The following is a 26,783-nucleotide window of genomic DNA, read 5'->3' on the forward strand; positions in this document are numbered from 1 at the left end:
CAGCACATATATGTAAATTTAAAACATATATGTGCAGTAAAAAAAAAAAAGAAATGAGCTATCAAGCCATGAAAGACATGGAAGAAACTTAAAAACCCTATTACTAAATGAAAAAAGTGAGTCTGAAAAGGCTACAAACTGTACGAGTCCAACCAAATGACATTCTAAAAAAGGCACAGCTACAGAAACAATAAAAATATCGTGGTTTCCAGGAGTTTAGTGAGAGGGAGGGAGGGAGGAATGAACAGATGGAGCACAAGGGATTTTTAGGGTGATTAAACTCTTCTATGTGATACTATAGTGGCTACATGTCATTATGCATTTGTCAAATGTACAACATCAAGAGTGAACCTTAATGTAAACTACGGACTTTGGTTGATAATAGTGTGTCCATGTTGGTTCATCGCTTGTACCAAATATGCCACACTGATGAGGGATGTTGAGGGTAGGGGAGTATATATATGTGGGTGGAGAGGGTTATGTGTGAACTCTGTATTTTCTGCTCAACTCTGCTGTGAAAATGAAACTCCTCTAAATAAATTGTCAATTAATTTAGGAAAAGATATTAAAAAAAACCCAAATTGCTTCTGGATACCACATGGAACTATATTCAATGTTCTGTAATAACATTTAATGAAGAAGAATATAAAAATGAATATATGTACATACACGCATGACTGGGACATTAAGCTGTAGACCACAGACTGACACACTGTAACTGACTATCTTCAATAAAAATAAATCACATTCTCAGATCTACAAAGGAAAGTGGTGTTCAGTTTTCAATTTTTTACAGGTATTCACTTAATTCAGCTCTGACCCACCTCAGGGTCCTAACGGGTCGCGAGGCCCGGGCCTCACCTACGCACCGCTACCCACGAGCGCAGCCGAGGCTTCAACCGCCGGCTCCCGACCTGCGCGCCCCCACCAAGCGCCCCCTCACCGGCTCAGCGGCGGCAGCGGAGGCGGCAGCAAGCAGCGGCGGCAGCAAGCGGCGGCCCAGACCCCAGGCCGCGTTCCTCCTCCAGGAGCTGGTCCGCGAGCACTAGGCTCCCACCCAGCTTTCACACGCTCCGGGCGGGTCCGGTCGGCGCGTCTGTGCGTCCACGCGCATGCGCGCCCCTCCTCCTCCGCCCGCAGCGCAGACGCTCGGGCTGCAACTCCTGTTCTTCGGGAGGTGGGGACTGGTGCCGGGCTGGGGGCTGGGGGCAAGGGCCTGGCAGTGGGGCGGAGGGCCCATCCCTTTATTCGCCCCACCGGGTCTCCATCCTTAACACCCCCATCCCATCACCTACCGGTCCTGAAACAACCAAAACCTCGAACAGCTCAGGGCCAGGCCACACACCCTAGCCCCACTCCCCTGCTCGCCTTCCCTCCCAAACCCTGTGAATGCCCCCCCCCACCTACAGCCAAGCCCCCAAGTCTCCCACAGGACCCCCGAAATGGGACTTCCTCTCACACCGAGGTACCCGCCCCGACACTCCACCACGCTAGTAACCTATGGCCCCCACGCCACAAGCTCACCCCTCATGCCTCACTGCAGGACCCCCAACATCGCAAGATGGTCCCCCTCACCCCTCAGCCGGGTCAATTCCACTCCCAGCGATTCCTCACCCCTCAGCCTGTGCCCACTCACCGCGGGATCCTCCCTCACCCGGAGTGCAACCTTACCCCCAGCTGACCCCCTCACCCCTCAACCAGCGAGGGGGCAGGATGGTCTGGGCTCCCATCACCATGGCGACAGCCAGCCAGCCAGGAATCCCGGGCAGAGTGCTGGCACACAGCCCTGTGTCCCAGGCTCCTGGGCCCGGGCGGGGGTTGGACGCAGTTCCAATTCTCGCCCGGGCGCCCTGCCCCACCCCTACTCCCCCCAATTCTCCCCCCACCACCCAGTGCCTCGTCTGAGCTGATGGGGCAGGGTGGTACCAGGGTGCACACCACTCGCCAGGGGGCCTTGGATGGTTGATGGTGCTGCCGGCAGGGAGGGGCAGCCCCGCCGAGAATGGACAGCAGGCAGCAGCAGACGCAGAGGCAGAGGCGGGGAGGGGGGCTGCCCTGGGAGAGCCAGTCAACTTCCTCCCAACTCCCCCGCTGCCTGGCTCGGGGGGCAGCCTCTGCTGCCCTGGCTTCCTGGAAAGAATCTCTCCCTGTCAGCCTGCTCCTGGGAGGTAGGCAGGGTGTGGTCCGGGCGAGAGGGGGGGGGGCTCAGCAGCAGCAGCAGAAGCAGCAATGGCAGTATTGGGACTACCTATGCTAGAGCAGGGATTTGCTCCCATTTCCCGCTGTCGCTGCCGCCGCCCCCGCACCCTGACAGCACCTCCTCATCTCCCAGGGGCAGAAATGACCTGCAACATAGGCCCTGCAAATCTGGACAGCAAAAGCTGCCCCCAGGACAGGAAGCAGGAGAGATGGGAGCAAATTCACAGGCTCCCAAGGGTAGACCCCTCTCCCCGCTGCCGCCGCCGCCGCCGCCCCCGCACCCTGACAGCACCGCACCCGCCTCCTGGGAACAGGCCATGGCCTGAGGGCCAGTCGGACGTGCTCCCTAGCCGTCCGGTGCCCTCCCACCTCCTGGGGCGGAAGTATCCCCTACCGCCCCCCCTCCCCCGGTATAAGCGGCAACGAAGAGGCGCCCGTATTACTGATGAGCGGGAATGAGAAGTGGGCACCACGAACCACGCGGTGGCCCCCGACCCACCTCAGGGTCCTGACGGGTGGCGAGGCCCGACCTCACCTACGCACCGCTACCCGCGAGCGCAGCCCAGGCTTCACCCGCCGGCTCCCGACCTGCGCGCCCCCACCAAGCGCCCCCTCACCGGCTCGGCGGCGGCAGCGGCGGCGGCAGCAAGCGGCGGCCCAGACCCCAGGCCGCGTTCCTCCTCCAGGAGCTGGTCCGCGAGCACTAGGCTCCCACCCAGCTTTCACACGCTCCGGGCGGGTCCGGTCGGCGCGTCTGTGCGTCCACGCGCATGCGCGCCCCTCCTCCTCCGCCCGCAGCGCAGACGCTCGGGCTGCAACTCCTGTTCTTCGGGAGGTGGGGACTGGTGCCGGGCTGGGGGCTGGGGGCAAGGGCCTGGCAGTGGGGCGGAGGGCCCATCCCTTTACCCGCCCCACCGGGTCTCCATCCTTAACACCCCCATCACCTACCGGTCCTGACAAAACCAAAACCACGACCAGCTCAGGGCCAGACCACACCCCCTAGCCCCACTCCCCCTGCTCGCCTTCCCTCCCAAACCCTGTGAATGCCCCCCCCCCACCTACAGCCAAGCCCCCACGTCTCCCACAGGACCCCCGAAATGGGACTTCCTCTCACACCGAGGTACCCGCCCCGACACTCCACCACGCTAGTAACCTATGGCCCCCACGCCACAAGCTCACCCCTCATGCCTCACTGCAGGACCCCCAACATCCCAAGATGGTCCCCCTCACTCGTCAGCCGGGTCAATTCCACTCCCAGCGATTCCTCACCCCTCAGCCTGTGCCCACTCACCGCGGGATCCTCCCACACCCGGAGTGCAACCTTACCCCCAGCTGACCCCCTCACCCCTCAACCAGCGAGGGGGCAGGATGGTCTGGGCTCCCATCACCATGGCGACAGCCAGCCAGCCAGGGATCCCGGGCAGAGTGCTGGCACACAGCCCTGTGTCCCAGGCTCCTGGGCCCGGGCGGGGATTGGACGCAGTTCCAATTCTCGCCCGGGCGCCCAGCCCCCACCCCTACTCCACCCCACTTCTCCCCCCTACTTCTCCCCCCACCACACAGTGCCTCGTCTGAGCTGATGGGGCAGGGTGGTACCAGGGTGCACACCACTCGCCAGTGGGCCTTGGGTGGTTGATGGTGCTGCCGGCAGGGAGGGGGCAGCCCCGCCCAGAATGGACAGCAGGCAGCAGCAGAGGCAGAGGCAGAGGCGGGGAGGGGGGCTGCCCTGGGAGAGCCAGACAACTTCCTCCCAACTCCCCCGCTGCCTGGCCCGGGGGGCAGCCTCTGCTGCCCTGGCTTCCTGGAAAGAATCTCTCCCTGTCAGCCTGCTCCTGGGAGGTAGGCAGGGTGTGGTCCGGGCGAGAGGGGGGGGGGCTCAGCAGCAGCAGCAGCAGCAGCAGCAGCAATGGCAAGATTGGGACTGCCTATGCTAGAGCAGAGATTTGCTCCCATTTCCCGCTGTCGCTGCCGCCGCCCCCGCACCCTGACAGCACCTCCTCATCTCCCAGGGGCAGAAATGACCTGCAACATAGGCCCTGCAAATCTGGAGAGCAAAAGCTGCCCCCAGGACAGGACGCAGGAGAGATGGGAGCAAATTCACAGGCTCCCAAGGGTAGACCCCTCTCCCCGCTGCCGCCGCCGCCGCCGCCCCCGCACCCTGACAGCACCGCACCCGCCTCCTGGGGACAGGCCATGGCCTGAGGGCCAGTCGGACGTGCTCCCTGGCCGTCCGGTGCCCTCCCACCTCCTGGGGCGGCGGCATCCGCTACCCCCCAACCGGGTATAAGCGGCAACGAACAGGCGCCCGTATTACTAATGAGCGGGAAGGAGAAGTGGGCACCACGAACCACCCGGTGGCCCCCGACCCACCTCAGGGTCCTAACGGGTCGCGAGGCCCGGGCCTCACCTACGCACCGCTACCCGCGAGCGCAGCCAAGGCTTCACCCGCCGGCTCCCGACCTGCGCGCCCCCACCAAGCGCCCCCTTACCGGCTCGGCGGCGGCAGCGGCGGCGGCAGCAAGCGGCGGCCCAAACCCCACGTCGCGTTACTCCTCCGGGAGCTGGTGCGGGGGCAGTTGGCTCCCGCCCGGCTTCTTCAAGCTTCGGGCAGTTCCGCGTCTGCGCAGGCGCATCGGCGCGTGCGTGCACGCCCCTCCTCCTCCCGCCGGAAGTGCGGACCCTCGTGCTCCTGCTGCTCGGGTTGTGGCGAGTGGGGCCGAGCGGTCGGATCGGGGCCTGGCGTGGGGCGTGCCGTTGGGTCATTAGCCCTGGGACAGAGAGAACAGGAATGGAAGAGTTAAAAATAAATCTCTTATTTCAGGATTTCTTGAAAAGTTATCTTGGTGTTAGTCAGTGCACAGCGAATAAAAACCAAATAATTGTTCGAAACTTTCTATCTACAAGTTGGCCACTTTACAGACAGTAAGTTCAAATCATCAAGATCAGGGAAACTCAAGCGATGCATTTAACTCAGCCTACTGATAAATGAAGAGGTACAGAGTGTGAGGTTTCAACCATCTAGTCAGAGTTCCAGAAGGAGAAGGGGAGAGAGAGAATGGAGGCCATTGTTTGAGGTTATAATATTTCAAATATTAGTGGCGATAACAGTTAAGAATTGTACAGAATTCTATTTAGAGACTATCATCTGGGTGTTTGGGGTGCTTGTCTTTCTCAGTTGCCATTGCTTGTAGGACACTTCAATGAACAAAGTTGGAGATATGCATTTTTTAGAGAACCTTGAAATTCAACATTGTAAAATTTATTTGACCACTTAGATTTTATAATTGTACCTCTTTTCCACTTGAAAACTTAATTCCTAAGACTTTAAAAGGAACACAGTAACTAATTCATTTTATTTCAATTTACTGATATCTACGTACCCACACATGAATACTTATACTTCAACATAGCCATATTCATAATACTTAAATAATGAGTTTAATATGTGAAACTTAAGATTTATCTAAAGGTTTGTTTTTTAACTGCAGGCTATACATTACTAGCAACAGAGCCAAAATATTGTAGGTTTACTGCACAAATATGATTCCTCGTAGTGGGATTATGCCACCAAGTTTATACATAGATAGGTTTCATTTCATTATTTTCAATTTTAATAATTGTTATATTAGGTTATTTTATTTATTTCACTTTGAATTATGTAAAATATATACATGATTCCAAGTTCAAAAGTATAAAGCAGAATTTTTACTTGCATCTACATGCTTTTTTTTAATTTTTTTGTATATTAAAGATGAAATATAACATTTTATGTTCATGCCATTGTATCTTTGGACAGATTATTAGAAATAGGATTCCTGAATTTATAAGATGACCGTGTGTATACTTTCATTAAGTATTGCAAAATCCCCTCCATAGCGTTGTACCATTTTTCATTCCCATCAGCAATGCTTGAGAATGCATCATTATTTAGAGGCTGGCCAACAGAATATGTTGTCAGACATTTCATTTGTTGATAATTTGGTAGCTGAATAATGTTTTTGCAGTATATTATTTTGAAATCCTTTATTATAAGGATTTATATATAATAAAGGATTTCAAAATAGGTTTAAGCTTTTTTCATATATTTAAGGGTCACATTTATTTATTTTTATGTGAAAATACTACATAAATATCATTAATGTTTCTATTAATTTGTTGGCCATTTTCTTCTCAATTTTTGGAAGTTTAAACAGAATTGTAAAGGAATTAACTTTAGGCCGAAGGAATGTTATTCTAGCTAGGGAGTCTGAAATAGAACAAAAAAAGGATATTAAAGAAAGACATCCATGAACAAAGCAAGTAAACACTATATTCAAGTCACACTTCATAGTAATAAAATGTCTTGTGATTAAATAAAATATAATTTTAAAACATGAAAACAGCAAAAAGGTTGGAGTGGTAAATGCATTGACATTGATCGAAGGTCTTTGTTAGCTAAAAGGAAAGCAAAAGATTGAATTAAATTTATATGTTGAAATGTTAACAATGCTTAATATAAATTATAGGTTAACCATTAAACAAACAGAGTGTATAATTTTGAATTTAGTGGAAGGGAATATAAAACTGGGTTCAATCCCCAGTACCTCCATTAACAAAACAAACAAAACTCTTTTTTAAAAGTCCATAAAAAATAGATATATTTGAACAAGTAAAACTTGATAATATTTACTGCCCAAATGCCCTCACTGATGGAATTCTAAAGGTTATACTTCACAAAAATAAACTGATCTTAGCTGAAGATTTGAGGGAAGCAAGGAATCAAGGATAAAAACAAACATCTGTTTATAAAACAGGAATGACAGTGTCAACTTTCTCGACGTTAAAAATTCAAGATAAAACTAAAATATGCAATCGGTTGTGAAGTAACAAAATGATCATTAAAACTATATTGAAATACATTCATATCAATGAATTTTATATTTAAATTAAAATATAAATTAAATCTTAAGATAGAAAATATAATAAAGTACTAATAAGTGGTTGGCAAAATTGTATCTGTCAAATATAAAGAAAAATAATATTGAAAATGCAAAAGTAATATCAAGACAAAGGAGATATTTACCAAATTAAAGGGAAACGTGCATGACGATGAAAGGCACACCTTTATAAGAAATAAACTTGTATGAACAAACAATATAGCAGATAAATAATGCAGAAGCAATGAACATGAAAGAACAGATAAAAAATGAAGTTATAAAGAAATATCAATGCATTAAATTTGTACTCATACATATCTAAAACAAAGTATAATTATGGATATAGACTAATTGATTAATATAACCAACATACTGAATTATTTATGTGTTTACTCAAAATCTATAGCTGTTTCAAGAAGTATTTTTCCCCAGTTCAATCTTCTGCTTCAAATCTCAACTATACAACTCAGATATATAAATTAATCACAAAGTTGCAAAAAATGAGTATCTTGGGCAAAGATTTGAATTGTGTTATTAAGATACCATGTTGTCCCTCCAGCAGTTAAAATGTGTATTTCAGTTGTTTTCTTTGCTTTGAATCTTATATTTAAGTACCTATCTCATTCCTTTTTATTTTTTACATTAATTGGATAGCTGTCAAATTCTTAACTAGATTTTTAATAAGGTATGTTAAAAATTTGAGCATTTTCAAAGGCAATTTACCTTTTTTGACCTGTTTTATATTATTAATTTAATTCTTCTGTGATTCTCTTCTAAACCCCATCTACATATACCTGTAGCAATATGCTTATTACATGTTTCCTTTTTCACTAATCTTCATGGTGTCATGAATCAATGTAAAATACACTCTGATGCTCATAATTAAAAGCATTCACTTTATATTAAATTGATCATTCCCTGTGCCCCTCAAAAGAACACACTTTTAATAAAATATTTATTATATTTGTTGCTTTGTTAAGAGTAAATATTAAAAGAATATGGTTGGGGTGAAGGGTTAGTGTTTAGGATATAAGGAGTTTAGTGGTGAAAATACAAGCAAAAGAAGTAAAACTTCATCCGGCTCATTAGATATATACATAATATTCTTGGCCCATGTATGTATATGTTTATGGGCCAGGAGTTTGCAGACTATCATGGTAACTATGAGGAAAGTTAAAAATGAAAGAAAGAAAGAAAGAAAGAAAGAAAGAAAGAAAGAAAGAAAGAAAGAAAGAAAGAAAGAAAGAAAGAAAGAAAGAAAGAAAGAAAGGAAGGAAGGAAGGAAGGAAGGAAGGAAGGAAGGAAGGAAGGAAGGAAGGAAGGAAGAAAGAAAGGAAGGAAGGAAGAAAGAAAACGAAAGAAAGAAAGAAAGAGAGAGAGAGAAAGAGAGAAAGAGAGAAAGGAAGAAAGGAAGGAAGGAAGAAAGGAAGGAAGGAAGGAAGAAATGAAGGAAGGAAGGAAGGAAGGAAGGAAGGAAGGAAGGAAGGAAGGAAGAAAGAAAGAAAGAAAGAAAGAAAGAAAGAAAGAAAGAAAGAAAGAAAGAAAGAAAGAAAGAAAGAGAGAAAGGAAGAAAGAAAGAAAGAAAGAAGGAAAGAAAGAAAAGCATAAAGGTGTACCTAATGATGACTGGGCTTCCTTAGAAAGGGAACAGAGAACTGGAGACAGCGACAGTCTCCAAAAACACATGAGAAAACTGGAGACAGCGACAGTCTCCAAAAACACATGAGAAAACGTTTACTCTTGTTTTGTACATGTTGTTTCCTTCTGTACCTGTACTGTATGTAAAATTAAGGAAGAAAAGAAGCAGAAATAAAAGGGAAAAAAAGGAAGGAGAAAAGAAAGGAACCTGGCCATTTATTCTTTAAATATATAGCTAGTATTATCTCCTGTGAGCCAGAGATCTTTCAGAACCCCTCTTAGGACTCAAAGACACATAAATGGCAGTTCTCTTCCAAATGCTCCTAATCCTGTATCTCTGTAGCTTTATAACAGTAAAGATGGTCTCAAGCAGATACAAATCAACTCCAAAATCTAAATGTATACAAGGTATACCTGTAACAAATTATATATTTTCATATATATTATATACATATATAACATATATAAGCATACATGTAGATATATACTCAGACATAATGTATATGTAGATATTTTTTAAAGAGATATATCCCCTAAAGTTTCTTCAGAACACTGTATTCCTTTAGTATGATTATCTTGGAAAAGACCTCCAGGCTCTAATAAAATAACCAGGGCATTCCCAGGACAACTCCAGTACAAACTTCAATCTAAAGGGTAAGAGATCCTAAGCCACACTTTTCCTAGGATTTCTGGTACTAGGGTGAGAACAAACTGATAAGTCAGCCACCAAAGCTTTTTTAGAATTGCCTTGAATGTAACCCAAAGAGCCCATAGATCTATTCACTCCACTGTCTAACTGTAATTTATTTTGTGTCTGTTATGTGCCAGGTTCTCGGTGAACAGCTGATCTGCCTAACTGAATAGTACAACAAACTTGCCTTCTGTCAACGTATGCACTACAGTCAAATGGACTCAAAGTCTATCTTTCCTGAGACTCAGGTGTCATAGCAAGGAAAAAACAAGAGCAAAAATCCATCTACTCCCACTTTTCAGCACTCCTGGCACTATATACGGAAGAACTCAATATTAAGAGACCTTGTTTCATATAATCCATTATTGTCAATATCTTCTTCTAATGAAAGATGGAAAGTTGATACCAGAAACATTTCTATAACTTTATACATTTGCGATTTTTAAGCTTTATTGATTGTATCCTATTTTCAAGATTGTAAAATGACCTGAACCTTTCAAAAGATTCAAAATAAAAAAGCAACTATAGATATCTCATTTATTTTTCATTTAAAAGTATCTTTTCTTCTTCAACTTAAGATTTCCTTCCTTTATGCTTTATTAGCTAAACACACACACAAACACACAAATACAAATATTTTGAAGCAATATCTGTGTGTATGTTTTGTAATAATGAGAGCAATTTAATTACCCACAGTAATTGAATGAAAATGTTTAATTCTTAAAAAATTGTATTAACTCAAAAGGCAACTCTTTTTCTTTTACATTATATCTTTTTGACCCAGGGAATGTCATTTAATCATTATTACTCAAGCATATTAGTAATTTATTCTTTGACTTTTAAAATCATATTAATAAAATAATTATTTATTAACTCATGAAAGTGTTTTAAATACTATGAAGTTTCAAATAATATAGTTTTCCTGGAAAGAATATACATTTTAAAGATAAAATCCCTGTCCAAAGAGGTATTTTGATATTTGATACACAATCAATAGCACATAAAGTTACTTGGATGTTTAAGCATTTTTAAAATGATATTTTAAGTGGAAACATTGCAGAAACTTGCAGAAGCATTTTCCTTGTTTCTCATTTTAAGAATTTTGAAAATTTTCTATCTAGAGGTAGATGCTTAATTACTGATTATTATTCAATCAATATGTTCTTTATACAACCACACACAAAAGTTCACTTTTCCAATTTTCTATCATATGAACCCAGGTATGAATTTCTTTAGCTGGAAATAATTTTATAAAGCATCAGAAAATTGTTTAAGATCATTTAATGTTACATTAAGGTTGGACCACATATCTAAATAAGATGCTGGTGGAAATTAATTCGATCTAAGTTTTACATGCTATTAATTAAGTAAATAAAGCACCATGGTAGAGTCTTTTATACATTGTGTATTGTTGTCTATTGTGCTGCACAAAATTTAAGTTGTGGATTCAGTCCACTTTCTTCTATTATTTAAAAGTTCAAGAATGTCATAAAAATACATATGCCATTCTTTCTAATTAACAACTATGCATATTTCATTAAGACGTTCTTATGACTTGCCTAGATTGCATATTATGACACTCTTAACTGAGAAGGAAAGGCCAAGCAGATGACACAGCACACTTAAACATTATCCTCTGTGGATTTGCCCACATTAATCATGCTCTTTATGAACCAAGAAGACATTCGATAATATTAGGTATTGTGGCAGTTTGAGAATACTATTAAAAAAGTGAATTATTAGGCTTGCCTATCTTTGGAGAAAAATTATTTTATTCCAATAGGAAGCATAAACACAAAATGATACTGACTTTCCTGTCTGCAGTAACCCCACCCCCACCATCTTAGCAGGCCCTCTCTTTTGGAGGAAGGATTAAATTATCTTATTAGTGCATTTATTATTATCTTTTTACACATTCAATTCACCAAACAGTGAAAAGTTGTTCATTGAGACTGACTACACTTAAAAAGCACAAATAGAAATATATTATAGTTAATCAGTCTATCTACCCACCTGTCTATTTTTTCTCCCTATCTCATCTTTCCTTCTCTCCCCCCACACCCTTTCTCTCTCTCTCACACACACACACACACACACACACACACACACAAACCACATTGCCTGTGGGCAGTTTCATGTCCTTCCCTGGGCCCCTGGAATCATGGGTTGTTCCAGTTCCCTAGTCTTGCTCTGTAACATTACCCGTTCTTCTATCTGTGAAATCTATTCTCTCTGCACTTGTCTCTTTTACTTAAGGGCATTAAAACTCCCTCTTTGTAGGTATACAGATCTTGTCTATTTCTCTGCTGAACCAAAAAAAGAAAAAAAAAGAAATATAAAATATTAAAAGTCATATAATACCTAGAGCAAAAAAAGTATCTTAAAACAGGAGAAAGTGAATAAAACATTGATGAATATAATATTTGGGAAACTTGAAAGCTGAGAGGTTGGAGAACTGTACAGCTAACAATGTTAAGATAGATTTCATGTCAATAGGGTAAAGATTAAATGATTTTATGAATAATAGTTAATCTGGAAATGGTTAATAGGATTATGTAAGCAAAATCAGAAAGGACTGTAAGCCTAACTCATTAGAATAATAAGACAATTTATCCTGGAATTTGTTAGATCAAAGAATAGAGACATGGCTGATGATTAAAATATTACAGCAGAGGATTTCATTATGAATATGGTATTAGACTTGCAGCAAAAATACTCCTAGAATAAAATCTTAATGGCTTCCAAAATAATATTTTTTTCTCCTAACTTTCCACATTTGCCCCTTTAGACCTCTTCTCACAGGCAGATTGTGTTTGCATGGAGTTTATGATTTGCTAATCATTCTTTTTTTTTTTAATCAAGTTCTTGTCAGTCTTTAGCGAAAATGATTTAATTTGGTCATTTTCATGTTCAGATGTACCTGAAAAGGACTGGCTTACATTCAACTCATTTAAATAGAAGTTGTGAAAACTCTGTGGAATAGGAGAACTGTTTTCCAAGCAAAATAATTTAGAACATACTTGTGATAACTGGCAGCTTATTTTTTCCATCTAAATTTATAGACCTAAATCCGAGTATTAGGCAGACTTTCATTTATTTCACATCCAGCTATGCTTCAAGGACTTGGAATCAATTCTGCATAGTGTGGATCTGAAGGAAAACGTGATCCCTGAGATGCAAGACACAGCAATGACAGTCAATTTAGATTTATAAAGTGAGCAGAACAAGAAACATCACAAAATACTATCATGTAAAATTGGTAATTTTTGCTAATTTTTCAAACACAAAAGTGTTACATACATTGATTTAAAGTGAAGACATACAAACAAATTAAAATATACCAGAAAGTTTTGATGTATGAGCTGGTGACTATCAGACAAATATTAATAATTTGCATATGGACAATTAAGAATTGACTGGTTGGTAAATTTTATAAAATACTGGAAAAATCACAGGATTTAGAGTCTGTATTTAGAGACCTGGATTTCAAATTCACTGTCATCACTTACTACCTATGCAACTTCAAGCATTTTGCATCAATTATCTCAACTATCAAAAACCACACCAAAAGTATACCTACCTCATGAAATAGTTGAATGGGTTAACTAACCTACAATGCATGGCAGCACATTATAATTCCTAAAGCTTGGTGTAGTTGTGTCTGGGCTTAAGTGTGCTTTTCATGCTTCCTCTACGTTTACCACAATGACATGTCCCCACGTGCACAGGTTTATGTCTCTCTTACTATACAGAACTACAGAGGAAATTGATGTACTGTTTATTTATTATGTATATGTATATATATCTATACTTGTATCTTTAAATTCACCTTATGTTTAGCTGTTATAAATAAACATATATGCACACATGTACACACACAGACATGTATACACACACATGCATTCACACACACATATATAGTCATAATAAACTGAAGAGGTCAATTGTTATCCCTAACACAACCACTAATAAAATACACACAAAAAAAAAACAGAAATGGAAATTTTAAAAGAACAAAAATGGCACATTGCAAAATAAAATTAAACACAAAAAGGGAGTAATAGAAAATTTGAGAATCAAAAAAGGTACAATATTTGGAAAACAATTAGAAAAATGACAGAAGTAAATCCTTTCATTTGTGTAATTACTTTAAATATAAATGGACTAACTGCTCTAAAAAAAAAACTTAGACAACATGGACACCCAAGATGGAGGTTATTCATGAACATGAGAAATGAACATCAGCCGAAGATACGTAAGATGGACAATGGGAGTTCAACCCTTTCCTGGAGGAGGGTTGGCAGTTTTATATTGTATCTGAGACAATTTCCCTGCACTAGGTGGAGACACAAAGTGTATTGCTGTCTTTAATCGGGAAGCTTAACGCGGTCCACGGTGGCCGACAAGCAGTGGGTTGTGCTGTTCTTGTTCTACGTCAGGTTAGCTAAGCCATAAGCAGCTTTCTTAGCGTTCCCTTCCCTTTGTGTGTCTCTAGGTTAGGGTTGTTCAGAAGAGAAGTTTACACCTGTTGGAGAGCAAACTGAAGGAGCAGTCCTTTGGCTGGGGGGCTGTGCCACAGCCGTGCACGTTGTCACTGACCTGCACCCTCACGCCCTCAGTGTGGAGAAGCTGCTCCTCCGGCGCCCGCCGGCCTCCGCAGGGGGTCCAGCCCTGGGCCAGGCAGGTGTGCAGCTCCATCCTGCTGCCACCGGTTTCTTCCACAGGGAGAGACACAGGCTCCAGGTCTTCCTGAAGGTGTTCAGATTTTATTCAATGGGTTAGATTTCTCCTGCTTAAAAGTTCTTTTTTTATTGTGTTAAAATAATAGGATTTGCCCCTAAGGAAGTGTACCATGTTAAACCTCTCTCCGGGTTTTGGGGACATTAAATACATTCATACAGTGCAATCACGACCACCTGTGTCTCCATAACTCTCCCCGTCTTTACGTGTGAAACCCTATGCCCGTAAACAACAACCCCCCGTTCTCCCCCGGCTGCAGCCACTTCTGTGTTTTCTCTTTCTGGGAATGCGGCCACTCCTAATCGCTCACACAAGTGGAATCGCACACGATTCACCGTCTTGCCCCTGGCTCACGGTACGCATTCCGATGTCCCCCAGGTGCCCCCGTGCTGTCACACACGTCACAATGTTCTTCTTTCTTCAGGGGCAGTACTGTTCCATTGTACGCTCAGCCCACATCGAGCTCATCTGTCCATCCATGGAAGGACGCTCGAGTTCCTGCCTCGTGGTAGGTAGTGTCAACGGAGCTGCTGTGAAGTGGGTGTTCAAGTGCCTCTTTAAGACCTGTTGTATGTTCGCTCGGGTTTATTCTAAGCAGTGAGATTGCTGCAAGTGTGGTAGTTGTTTCTGAAATTTCTCTGAGGGGCTTCCAAAGTGTTTTGCACAATGGCAATGCCATTTTATGTTCTCACCAACAGTGCACAAGGGGTTCTTTTCTCCACATCCATGGACACCACACACGGACAGCAATCCAGGTATTCAAAGCTCAGACTGGCAGATGTTCCCCTTGGAGGGCGGGAGGAGGGGGGACCTGGTGGGGGCCCAGGAGTGCAGTGGGGTGGCAGCCCACGATGTGTGTGTGTGTGTGTTTGTGTGTGTGTGTGTGTGTGAAGATGTGGATGGGGGTGCGGGCAGGAGAGGTGAGACACGGACAGGAGTGTGTCGGAGGTCTTGCCCGGGGCAGGGCCCCGAGGGGTCAGGAGCAGCAGGAGGCTGACCTCAGGCTCACACCGGTGCTGACACAGGGGCTCAAGGGAAGGCGTCGGCCACTTCGCTTCCAGGGGCCCAGGAGGGGTTGTGCATGGGGGACGTGCTGTGGCCTGGTGTTGCCCCAGGGTCAGGACGGGGCCCTCAGGCCTGGTGGGGGCAGCTGTTCTGGGACTGGTGTTCCTCAAGGACCCGTGGGGCCAGCCTGGTATCGACCATCCTGGTGTCCCCATGGGAATGTCTGGCTGGAGGCAGATCTGTGGTCCAGGGGATGGAGGTGAGGGGCAGGGCCTGGGGCCGGGCAGGCTGCAGGGATCATTAGCAGGTTCAGCTTGTTGGTTAGGTGTTCCGTGTGAGGGAGATTGCGAGTGGGGGAGACCCCCAGGATGGTTTCCGGAGCCCCGATAGAGCCCTGGAGGCAGAGGGTGCCCAGTGTCCTCATGCCTGGAAGGGTCCCTGAGGGCCGGCGATGCCCCTGGACCCAGCTGCCTGCCCCATGGCCTCACCCTCTTTTGTGTAGAGCCCACTGGAGAGAGCTGTCCCTTTCCTACATAAAATTCTCTTGTCTTCCTCTGTCTCTCTGTCTGTCTGTCTGTCTGCCTGTCCCCCACAGGAAGCTGGAATGGCCATTTCCAACAGCCCTAGGGTGCTGTGGCTTTACTGATAGACACTCAGTGCTGGTCCCAGCTCCCCTCCAGGAGCCTGTCCTTTCGGCCTCCCCTGGGGCCGTGGAGCCACAGACTCGGCACATTGATTTCGCCCCCTCTGCCCTGACTCACTGAAAAGCTCACACAGACACTTGGACAATGTCCAGCCGCCCAGGGCCGCGTCCCGTGGGTGACTGAGCTCCCCTGAAGTGCTGGCCTCGATCGCCCAGCAGAGCCAGCCCCAACCAGGCGCTGGCCTCCGTTTCCTGGAGCGTTTCCTGTGAAGGGCAGACAGCTGTGGCTCCTGTGTCTGCCCTCTGGGAAGTGCTGTGTCTCCTACAACCCGGGACCTGAGACTGTTCCTTTGAGATGGAACCACCAGGAGGGACTGGAGCTCAGGGTCTGGCCTCCCGGGAGGACCGAGTCCTGACTCCGTCCCTGCACCCTTGGCAGCCGGTGGGCACAGTGGCCTTCACGCTCCTCGACCTGGGACGTGCTGCTCCAGGACGGGAGGCAATCATTTCTGTGGTTCCAACCCGACTGTGCTGCGTGTTACAGCAGCCGTGCTGACCAGGCGTCCGACTCCTGAGACTTGCTGCTGACTCCGCGCCCCCAGGGAACCCCAGGGATGGGTGTGGTGGGGGGAGAGCAGGGGCCTGGGGCTGGGAGGGTGTGGAGGGCGGCCAGGCTGTGGAGTCACCAGGGGAGGGGCTGCAACATAGAGCGATTCCCAGAGAGCTATGGAATGGTAAAGGATGCTTTATTTTCTCCACAACCCAAAACATGACAAGCCAGAGTCTCCCAACAAAAAACCCAAACCAAAGATAAACAGCGCAGAAAGTTCATGGGCGCCAGACGTTTAGAAAGGATGCACAGCTTCCCAAGCCAGGCCTGGCATGACCTCTGGCTGTAGCGCGCCCCCCCTCCCCTGCCACCACCCGGCAGTGGGGCCTGCCCCTCCCCATCCAGGGACAAGACAGGAGAGGCCCAGGGGTCTCGGGCCGGGACGCCAGGCTGTCGGGCTCCCTCCTCCCGGGGCTCGCCTCTCACCCCACCGCCCAGTGCAGGGGAGCTCCTGCTGAAGGTGTCTCAGGCTGCTGGCCACAGGACAGGCTGGCTGTGGCCACTGTCCTGTTTTGCCAGTGTCCCTCTTGCTCTGTCCAGCGAGGCCGTGTCCTGCCCTTGGGGGACCCGGTCACCAGGCTCGTCTCTGGGAAGCTGGAGTGGGGAGACCTCACCCCCTTCCTGGCAGGCCTGGCTCCTGTAGGGGCCATGGGCCCTGGCCCTTCTCAGAGCTGAGTACTTGGCTGACCGTTGGTGGCACATCCAGAAGCTACCCTCCTGCGAGAGGTCGGCCGGGGCAGCACTGTTCCACCAAACATCTCACACAGTGTGCCTCCTTTTTGGAACCGTCCTTGGTCACCAGGCCTGATGGTGTCCACAGAGAGCGGGCTGTGCAACTGCCCCGGGATGCCAGTTTCTTTCTCGTCCAGATGAACCCTAGGGTGCCCCAGGCACTCCCGTTGAGGACAGGCAGACCCCTCGCCTCAGGTTGGTGGTAGCACCTGAAGGTGGGCAGGGTGCAGGGTGTGGTAGGTGGTTGTGTCTTTCTTTCCCCCAAACACAACCATCTAGTCAGAGTTCCAGAAGGAGAAGGGGAGGGAGAGAATGGAGGCCATTCTTTGAGATTATAATATAATATTTGAATAATATTTCAAATATTTGTGGGGATAACAGTTAAGAATTGTACAGAATTCTATTTAGAGACTATCATCTGGTTTTGTTGGATTTAAGATTCTTGGTTGAGAGTTTTTACTTTCATTTTATTAATGCCATGTATCACATTTATTATTTTGCACATAGTGGATGACCCTTGTACGATTGGAATAAATCCAACATGCTCATGGTGTATGATCATTTTAATGTACTGATGAATTCAGTTTGCCAACATTTTGTTGAGGATTTTTGAGTCAATGTTTAGCAGGATCTTGGTCTATAATTTTCTTTTCTTGTCTGATTTTGGTATCAAAGTAATGCTGGCCTCATAAAATAAATTGCGAAGTGCTCCCACCTCTTCTACTTCTTAGAAGATTTTGTAAAGGATTGATATGAATTCTTCTTTAACTGTTTTGTAGAATTCAACAGTGAAGTCATTTGGTCCTGGACTTTTCTTTGTTATGAGGTTTTTGATTAATAATTAAATCTTCTTGCTACTATTCGATCTGTTCAAATTTTCTATTTGTTCATGATTCAGTCAGGTAGGTTGTACATTTCTAAGAATTTACCCTTTTCTACTAGGTTATTAACTTGTTGGTGTATAATTCTTTATAGCAGCTTTTTAATGATCCTTAGTATTTCTGTGACATCAGTTGTGATATCTGATTTTATTACTGATTTGTATAATTTATTTTATCTTTCTTTTTTTCTTAATGTGTAGAAGTTTAATATGAAGTCCAGGAGAACAGGTTCTTCTTTAGTTCAAGGATATATTTTCAATGTGTAGAAGAATGCTTGGTACCTAGTAGATTACATATAATAAATATACACATCATATATTATACAAATGTTTACTATAAAAAAGAGAAACTGAGTGAGTTCTAACTCAGATGATAATTATCTTTTCTGCAAAGCAAGCTATGCAAGCTATAACAATAGGTACATTGTAGAGTCTTGGGTTAGAGATCTGAAAATATTAAAACAATATGTTTATCAATATCCCCAACTGGAAGAAAGGGACAGTAGCTTTGATCCCTATTGCCAGCTAACATCTAGCCCATGGTAGTGGTTCTCACAATATTTGCTGATGGTACAGTCATGGAAAGAAACTGGAGCATGACTATTTACATTCCCATTTATTCTTGTCCTATTTAATCTATTCTCTATAGTACAAACAGAGTGATCTTTTCAATTGTAATTCTTATTTTATTTCCTTACTTAAAACTATTTCATTATTTCTCACTTTTCTTAAGCAAAGGCAGTACCCCCTCAGATTGCTGACGAGAACCTACATAGTCTGGCTTTTATGCATCTTGCTTAAATTATCTCCTTCCATACTCAACATTTTATTTATTTTATTTATTGTGTCCTCTTTCTTTTCTTCTTGGTGGGCCTGGCCAGCGGTTTGTCAATTTTGTTTACTCTTTCAAAAAACCAGCTTCTTGTTTGATTAATTTTTTTCTATTTTTTAATCTGTTTTCTTTCTTTCCTCCCTGATAGTTATTATTTATTTTCTCTGCTGACTTTGGGTTTTGTTTGATTGTTCTTTTTCTAATTCTTTGAGGTGGTAGGTTTGAGCTTGTTCTTGTTTTTTGTGTAAGAACCCTATTGCTATGAACATCTTAGGGCTGATTTTGCTGCATCCCATGCAATTTTAGTGGTTGTGTTTTCATTCTCATTTATCTCAAGGTATTTTTTTAAATTTCCTTTTTGATTTCATCATTGACTTAATTTTTTTTTTTTTTTAGTAACATGTTGTTTAGTCTCCATGTAGTCTTTTTTCCCCTCGTTTTTCATTCTGTGGTTGATTTTTATTTTCATGCCATTGTGGTCAGAAAATATGCTTGAAATAATATCTATCCTCTTAAATTTGTTGAGGCTTCTTTTGTGTCCAAGTATGTGATCTATCCCAGAGAATGTTCCATGTGCATTTGAAAAGAATGTATATTTTGTTTTGGGGGGATGTAATGTCCTGAAAATATCCATTTAGTCTAACTGCTCTATTGTGTAATTTAGTATCTCAATTGCCTTATTGATTTTATGTCTGGAATATCTGTCCAATGATGTGAATGGGGTGTTAAAGTCTCCTACTATCATTGCATTCCCATCAATTTCTCCGTTTGTCTGTTAGTATCTGTTTTATACATTTCGGCGTTCCTATATTGGGTGCAAATATGTTAATAAGTGTAATATCCTCACTTTGTATTGCTCCTTTGATCATTATATAGTGTCCTTTATCTTTTTTTATGGCCTTTGTTTTAAAGTCTATTTTGTCTGGTATGAGTAGTGCTACCCTCACTTTCTTGTCTTTTCCATTTTGCAGGAAATGTCTTTTTCCATCCTCTCACTTTCACTCTATGAATGTCCTTTACTTTAAAGTAGGTTTCTTGTAGGGAGCACGTTGTTAGTTCTTGTTTCATTATCCAGTCTGCCATTCTGTGTCTTTTCATTGGAACATTTAGTCCATTGACATTTAAAGTGATGATTGATAGACGTGTGTTCATACTCAGTATTTTCGAATAATGCTGATAGTCATCTTTAAAAATCATATTGGACTTTTACTAAAATTTTATTAAACTTGTTTCATAAGTTCTTGTTATATGAATAAATGGTTTCATTCTCCTCTTTCCCCTCCTGTTAAGGGAACAATTATTTTGACATAAATACACTGAATAATTAACCAGCCAATCAATTTTAAAAAAGAAGAAGAAAGAGGAGACAAGATCAAAGACTTGGGGAAAGAAAGGACTATAGTTACATTCACAGAAGAATTCAAGTAAGAGCGAGCTCTGTCACCCACTTTATTTCTTCTTCCCTTTGTCTCCTGTGAGGAAGAGGAAAATACAGATGCTGCCATAATGTTCAAGACTTTCAAAAATCTCATCAGTTTGATATTTTCTGAAATAAAAATTTTCATTGGAAAAGTAAATTATTTTGTATTATAAAGAAGGCGACTTTGAAAACCATTTATATACTAATTAGAACTATAATGATTTTTCTATAATAACAAATATGTGATGAAAATTTTATTTCTCCAAGGATTGTCTAAGAATATCAGTAAGAAGTTAGTTTAGAAGCAACAGTCAATTAAGACTCTTACTTTGGATAGAAAAATAAGCATAAAAAGCATTTTGCATAGCTATCTCTTTTGAAATAAAACTAAAGACAGATGATTGTGAGAAAAAAAAAAGAAATACCTCTGCAGTGATTTTCACTTTTTTCTAATTTAGAATATAGCACCAAGAAATGAGGATGATACGGTTTTTCTGCTACCAGATTAAGCCCATTTTTCCTACATATATTTAACCCACAACCCTCTCCCAACTTTTTTTTTTTAATACTAATTGCTTCCCTAGGTTCTCATCTATTTTTGATCCACCTACAGGCTACAGTTGAATTTGTATTCCATATGGGGGAAACCCCATTCAGATTAACAGTTCACACATCATTAGACAAAGGAGGCAGTGGGAAAACATATGCAAAACTTTAAAAACTCTCAACCAAGAATCTTAAATCCAACAAAACCATATTTCAAAAATAAAAAAAAATAAATACATTCCAAACTTATAAAACAAACAAAAAGTAGAATTTATTGCTAGCAGACTTATCTTAAAAGAAATGCTAATGGAAGCGCTTCAGTCTAAAAGCAAGTGATCTCAGAAACTACTGTTAGAAATCTTGGAAGAGTTTGGAAAGCATGAATGATACCAAAGTCCTGTGGAAAAATAAATAAAACTGCTAACTTAAAAAGAGGAAAGGGGAACTCGGTGGAGCCCGGGAGCCCGGGAGGGAGGCAGGCGGTGGCGCCTGTGAGCAGCAAGCGCGCGGCGGCGGCGGAGGCGGCGGGCGAGAGCGAGAGCCGAGCGGCCGGGGGCTCCCGTCCCTGCTGCCAGGTGGCGATCTGCCGGGCTTGCCGCGCCCCCCCCCGCCCCCCCCCGCCCCCCCCCCCCGACCTCAGCCTCCGCCTCGCCGCTTCCCCTCGTCCAAGCGGCCGCTTGTCTGCCCGCTAGCCGGCTCCAGGCCGGCGGGGAGCGCGGCGCAGTCCGCGGACGAGGTGGGGGGAGGCGGGGAGAGACGGGGGTGGGGGGACTCCCAGCATCTTCGCGGCTCCCAAAGACGACCCAGAAGGGGAGCGGCCGGGGTAGCGCGTCCGCGGCCCCGCGAGGAAGAGGCGTGCGACCTGGTCTTCACCAAGATGAAGGGCTACCCGCACTGGCCGCCCGGATTGATGAACTCCCAGAGGGAGCTGTGAGGCCTCCGGCAAATAAGTATCCTCTTATTTTTTTGGCACCCATGAAACTCCATTTCTAGATCCCAAAGACCTTTTCCCTTATAAGAAAAACTAAGGCAAGTTTGGAAAGTCAAACAAATGGAAAGGGTTTAATGAGGGGTTATGGGAAATAGAAAATAGCCCAGGAGTAGAGTTTCCTGCACATCAGGCAGTTCAGCACCAGAGCTCTTCAGAAACTGAGGAGAAGGCGGGATCCCGCAGCTGCAGGCCGTGAGGAAGAAGGTGATAGAGTAGAAGATGGACAAAACAAAAGAAAGAGTGAAAAACCAGGGTCAAAACGGAAGAAGTCATATACTTCAAAGAAATTCTCTAAACAATCCTGGAAATCTCCAGCATATGAAGATGACAAGGACTGCAAAGACGAAAATAAAAGCAGCTCTGAGGGTGGAGATGCTGGCGATGACACGAGAAACACTTTAGACTTGCAGAAAACCAGTGAAGGGACCTAACTACCACAAGGAATGCTGCATGTAAAGAAAGCCACAAGAAGGTTATACGTTTGGTTGTCTAATATTCTTGGATTTGCTATGAAGCAACACATAGTCTTCGTTGTCATTGACAGAACCCCAGTTTGTATGTCATTATTCACATTCCTCTCCGTTGTGTTTGGGGGAAAGAAAGACATTTTAGCCTTTTTTAAAAGTTATTGATTTAATTTCATATTATTTGGTTGCATGAAGTTGCCCTTAACTATTAAGTATTATCAAGATTTTTGCACAAGCTTGTACATGTCTAGGACTCTTTATCAAGGCAGTTACATTCATCAGCCCTGCCTTTATTCCGCCATCACCAAACACTCAGTTAAATACGAATTAGCATTTTTTTTGAAATGACCACTCAACATCATGCTTAAGGGATTTATTCTCTGTGACAGAACCCAGGAACCAATTCCTAGATATATAACGTTGGCATATTGAAGATAAACTTAAAATTGTCCTTCAGTTTTGAGGCCATGTGTAAAGTTTAATCATACTGTAAAATATCTACTCCGTATTAGAAATAGCTAGTTGACCGCTCATACTTCTCCAAACACATGTCCTTACGCACACAGACTCAGTTTCTATATGTGAAGTTAGTGAGTCATTTTGTGTCACTCCAAAATAAAGGTGATGTTTTTTTTCCCCATGCCAAGACAAGCTGAGCTAATCACTCAAGGTGGATACTTTACATTTTGAAGCTGGAATCAGCAGTAGCCCTATGGGAAATCAGACAGAGTGTTGACTTTTAAAATAGACTTTTAAATGAACTGTTTTCTTTTGGAATTAGAGTTAGAATAGTTAATATTCACCCACAAACCATTATTCTGTGTACATTACTGTTGCTATTGTGATAATAGAGAATTTTACTTATTTTTATGCCAGTTCATATTGTGAGAACACGTTTAGTCAGTTGGGTTTTATCAGTCCTGTCATGCTTGTCCTTGGATTATCTTTCATGTATTCGAGGTTTGTAGTTGAAAAGTTTACTGTAATAAAACACAATCAAAAACAAAAAAAAAGTATTGCTTTTACAGAATAAATTTATTGGAATGTGTACTGGGAGTAAGATTTGAGGCTGTAAACAACTAAGTTAGTGTAATTTGGCTTCATATATATCATGCGAGGTATTAATGTATTCCATATATTAAAGCAAAAATTGCTAACAGAAAGTTTACAATAGAAAATAAATAAATAAATAAATAAATAAATAAATAAATAAATAAAGGACAGAGATTTCCAGTCAAGATGGTGGAATAGTAGGACCACCAGCTCACCTGTCCTCACAACTACAACAAAAGCACAACTGACTACTAAACAACCATCAGGGAAGAAAAAGACTAAAACCTAGCAAAAAAAACCCCTCTTCAACTGGAAGCATAAAGAGGGACTCTTAGTGGGATGGTAGGAGGGGTGTGCTCATGATACAATCAGGCCCCATAGCCCCTGGGTAGGCTGCCCATGAGCTGAAGAATAATTAAGTTACAGAGGCCCTTCCACAGGAGTGAGAGTTCTGAGCCCCACATAAGGCTCCCCAGTCCAGGGTTTTGGCATTGGAAGACGGAAACACCAGAGTATCTGGTTTTCAAGGCTAGCAGAGCTCATCTCCAGGAGCTCCACAGGAATGGGGGAAAAAAGAGACTTCACTCTCTTGAGACACGAACAAAGAATTTCACATGGACCATGTCCAAGGGCACAGGCAGTGACTTCGTAGGAAACTGGGCCAGACCTGCCTGCTCAATTTGAAAGGTCTTCTGAGAAAAGGGGTGGCTATGGCTCACCTTGGGGACACAAAAGCTGGTGGCAGATATTTGGGGAGTGTTCAACTACACGAATTTTCTAGAAGACTGACATCTTGCTTAAATCATTAACACCAAGACCTAGCCCCAACCAACAGCTGGAAGGCTTAAGTGTTCCGAAGCCTCAGGCCCAACAACAAACTGGGTAGGAACTCAGCCCCACCTATCAGCAGTATTCCTGAGTGCACAGCCACCTTTAGACATGCAACTAAGCATGGCCCTATCCATCCAAAAGCCAGAACTAAACTCCACCTAGCAGTGAGCAGACACCATGTCCTCCTGCCAGGAAACCTACAGAAGCCTGTAGTTCAGCTTTATCCACCAGGGAACACATACCAGAAATAAGAAAACAACAATCCCAAATTTGTGGGAGAAATCTGCAAACACAAGCCAGACTCTACCTAGGGCCCAGCTGGACCCTGGTCCTTGGATGACAAGAGAGACGTGTACTGCTGGGATGCATAGGGTTTCTCCCAAAAAGGGCCACTTCTCCAAGGTCAAGAAATGAAACTGACTTACCTAAAAATACAAATAGAAAGTTAGACAATATGAGGCAGCAGAGGAATATTTCCCAGGCCAAGGCACAAGATAAAATCCCAGAAGAAAAAATAAGTGTTAAAGAGACAGGCAATCTAGCCAAGTAAGAGTTTAGAATAATGATGGAGAAGATGTTCAGGGAACTCAGGAGGAGTATAGATGCACAGAGGGTAGTTTTTAGTAAAGAGTTAGAAAACATAAAGAATATCCAAACAGAGTTGAAGAATACAACTGCTGAAGTGAAAAATAGACTAGAAGGAACCAAGAAAAGACTAAAAATGAGGGAGAAGAGCAGATCAATAAGCTAGAATACAGATTAGTGGAAATCACTACAACAGAACAGAACAAAAAAAAAAAAAAAGAGAGAGAGAAAGAAAAAATGAATAGTTTAAGAGAACTCTGGGACAACATGAAGTACACTAATATTTACATTATAAGGGTACCAGGAAAAGAAGAGAGAAAGGACCTGAGAAAATATTTGATGAGATAATAGCTGAAAACTTCTCTAACTTGTGGGGAAAAAATGTCACCCAAGTCCAGGAAGCTCAGAGAATTCCACACAAGATTAACCCAAATTGACATAGATTAAGGATAAGGAGAAAATACTATACTCAGCAAGAGAAAAGCAACACATAACATACAAGGGAACTCCCTTAAGGTTCTCAGCTGATTACTCAGCAGAAACTCCACAGGCTAGAAGGAAGTGGTGTGAAACATTTAAAATGATGAAAGGGAAAAACTTACAACCAACAATGCTCTATCCAGCAAGGCTCTCCTACAGATTTGATGGAGAAATCAAAATTGAATCGGTAATTTAAAAACTCCCAACAAACAAAAGTCCAGGACCAGATGACTTCACAGGTGAATTCTACCAAATATTTAGGGAAGAAGTAACTCCTATCCCTCTGAAACTATTCCAAAAAATTGCAGAGGAAGGAGCACTTCCAAACCCATTCTATGAGGTAAACATCACCCTTACAACAAAACCAAATATATCACGCACACAAAAAGAAAATTGCAGGCCAATATCACTTATGAATATAAATTTAAAAATCCTCAACAAAATGCTGGCAAATTGACACCAGCAATGCATTAAAAGCATCCTACCCCATGGTCAAATAGGGTTTATCCCGGGGGTGCAAGGAGTTTTCCTCACATTAATGTGACACACCATGTTAACAAACTGACGAACAGAAAACATATGATCATTTCAATAGATGTGGAAAAAGCATTTGATAAAATTCAACATCGATTTATGATGAAAACTCTCCAGAAAGTGGGATAGAGGTAATATACCCCAATATAATAAAGGCCATATATGACAGACCCATAGCTAACATCATAATGGTCAAAAGCTGAAAGTGTTTCCTCTAAGGTCAGGAAAAAGACAACGATGCTCACTCTTGCTACTTTTATTCAACATAGTTTTGGAAGTCCTAGCCATAGCAATCAGAGGAGAAAAAGAAATAAAAGGAATCCAGATCTGAAAAAGAAAAAAATAAAATAAAACTGTCACTGTTCAAGGCTGACATGATACTATGCATGGAAGACCTTAAAGAAGCAACCAGAAAACTACTAGAGCTCATCAATGAATTTGGTAAAGTTGCAGAATACAAAATTAATACACAGAAATCAGTTGCATTTTTATACACTAACAAGACAGCAGAAAAAGAAATTAAGGAAACAATCCTATTTATCATCACACCAAAAAGAATGAAATACCTAGGAATAAGCCTATCCAAGGAGGCATAGTTCTGACAACTATAAGACACTGAAGAAAGAAATTGAAGATGACATCAAAAGATGAAAAGATATACAGTGTTCTTGGATTGGAAGAATCAATATTGCTAACATAAGCATACTACCCAAGGCAATATATAGATTCAATGCAATCACTATCATATTATTAATGACATTTTTCACACAGTTGGAGCAAAAATGTTCAGAATTGTCCAGAAACACAAATGACTCCAAATAGCCAAAACAGTCTTGAAAAAGGAGAACAGAGCTGGAGAAATTATGCTCTTTGACTTCAAACTATATTACAAAGCTACAGTAATCAAAACAGTATGGTATGGCACAAAACAGACACATAGATCAATGGAACAGGATAGAAAGGCCAGAAATAAACCCACGCACCTATGGT

General features: G+C 43.2%; 1 long non-coding RNA gene and 1 pseudogene across 2 annotated transcripts in view; one reads left to right on the forward strand and one right to left on the reverse strand.

Annotated features, from left to right (window-relative positions):
• Positions 1–2,935, reverse strand: part of LOC135319842 (uncharacterized) — a 99,480-nt gene extending 96,545 nt beyond the window's left edge. Inside the window, exon 1 of one of the 2 annotated variants that reach the window (XR_010378740.1) lies at positions 2,817–2,935. This is a non-coding gene — a long non-coding RNA (uncharacterized LOC135319842). Of the gene's footprint in view, positions 1–943; positions 1,066–2,816 lie in introns of those variants that run through there. The other variant, XR_010378741.1, reaches the window with a different exon arrangement.
• Positions 2,936–17,311: 14,376 nt separating this feature from the next.
• LOC105100417 (hepatoma-derived growth factor-related protein 3-like) lies at positions 17,312–22,274 on the forward strand (annotated as a pseudogene).
• The last annotated feature ends 4,509 nt before the right edge of the window (positions 22,275–26,783 follow it).

Source organism: Camelus dromedarius, chromosome 33 (assembly GCF_036321535.1).
Source record: "Camelus dromedarius isolate mCamDro1 chromosome 33, mCamDro1.pat, whole genome shotgun sequence".
Taxonomy (NCBI): Eukaryota; Metazoa; Chordata; class Mammalia; order Artiodactyla; family Camelidae; genus Camelus; species Camelus dromedarius.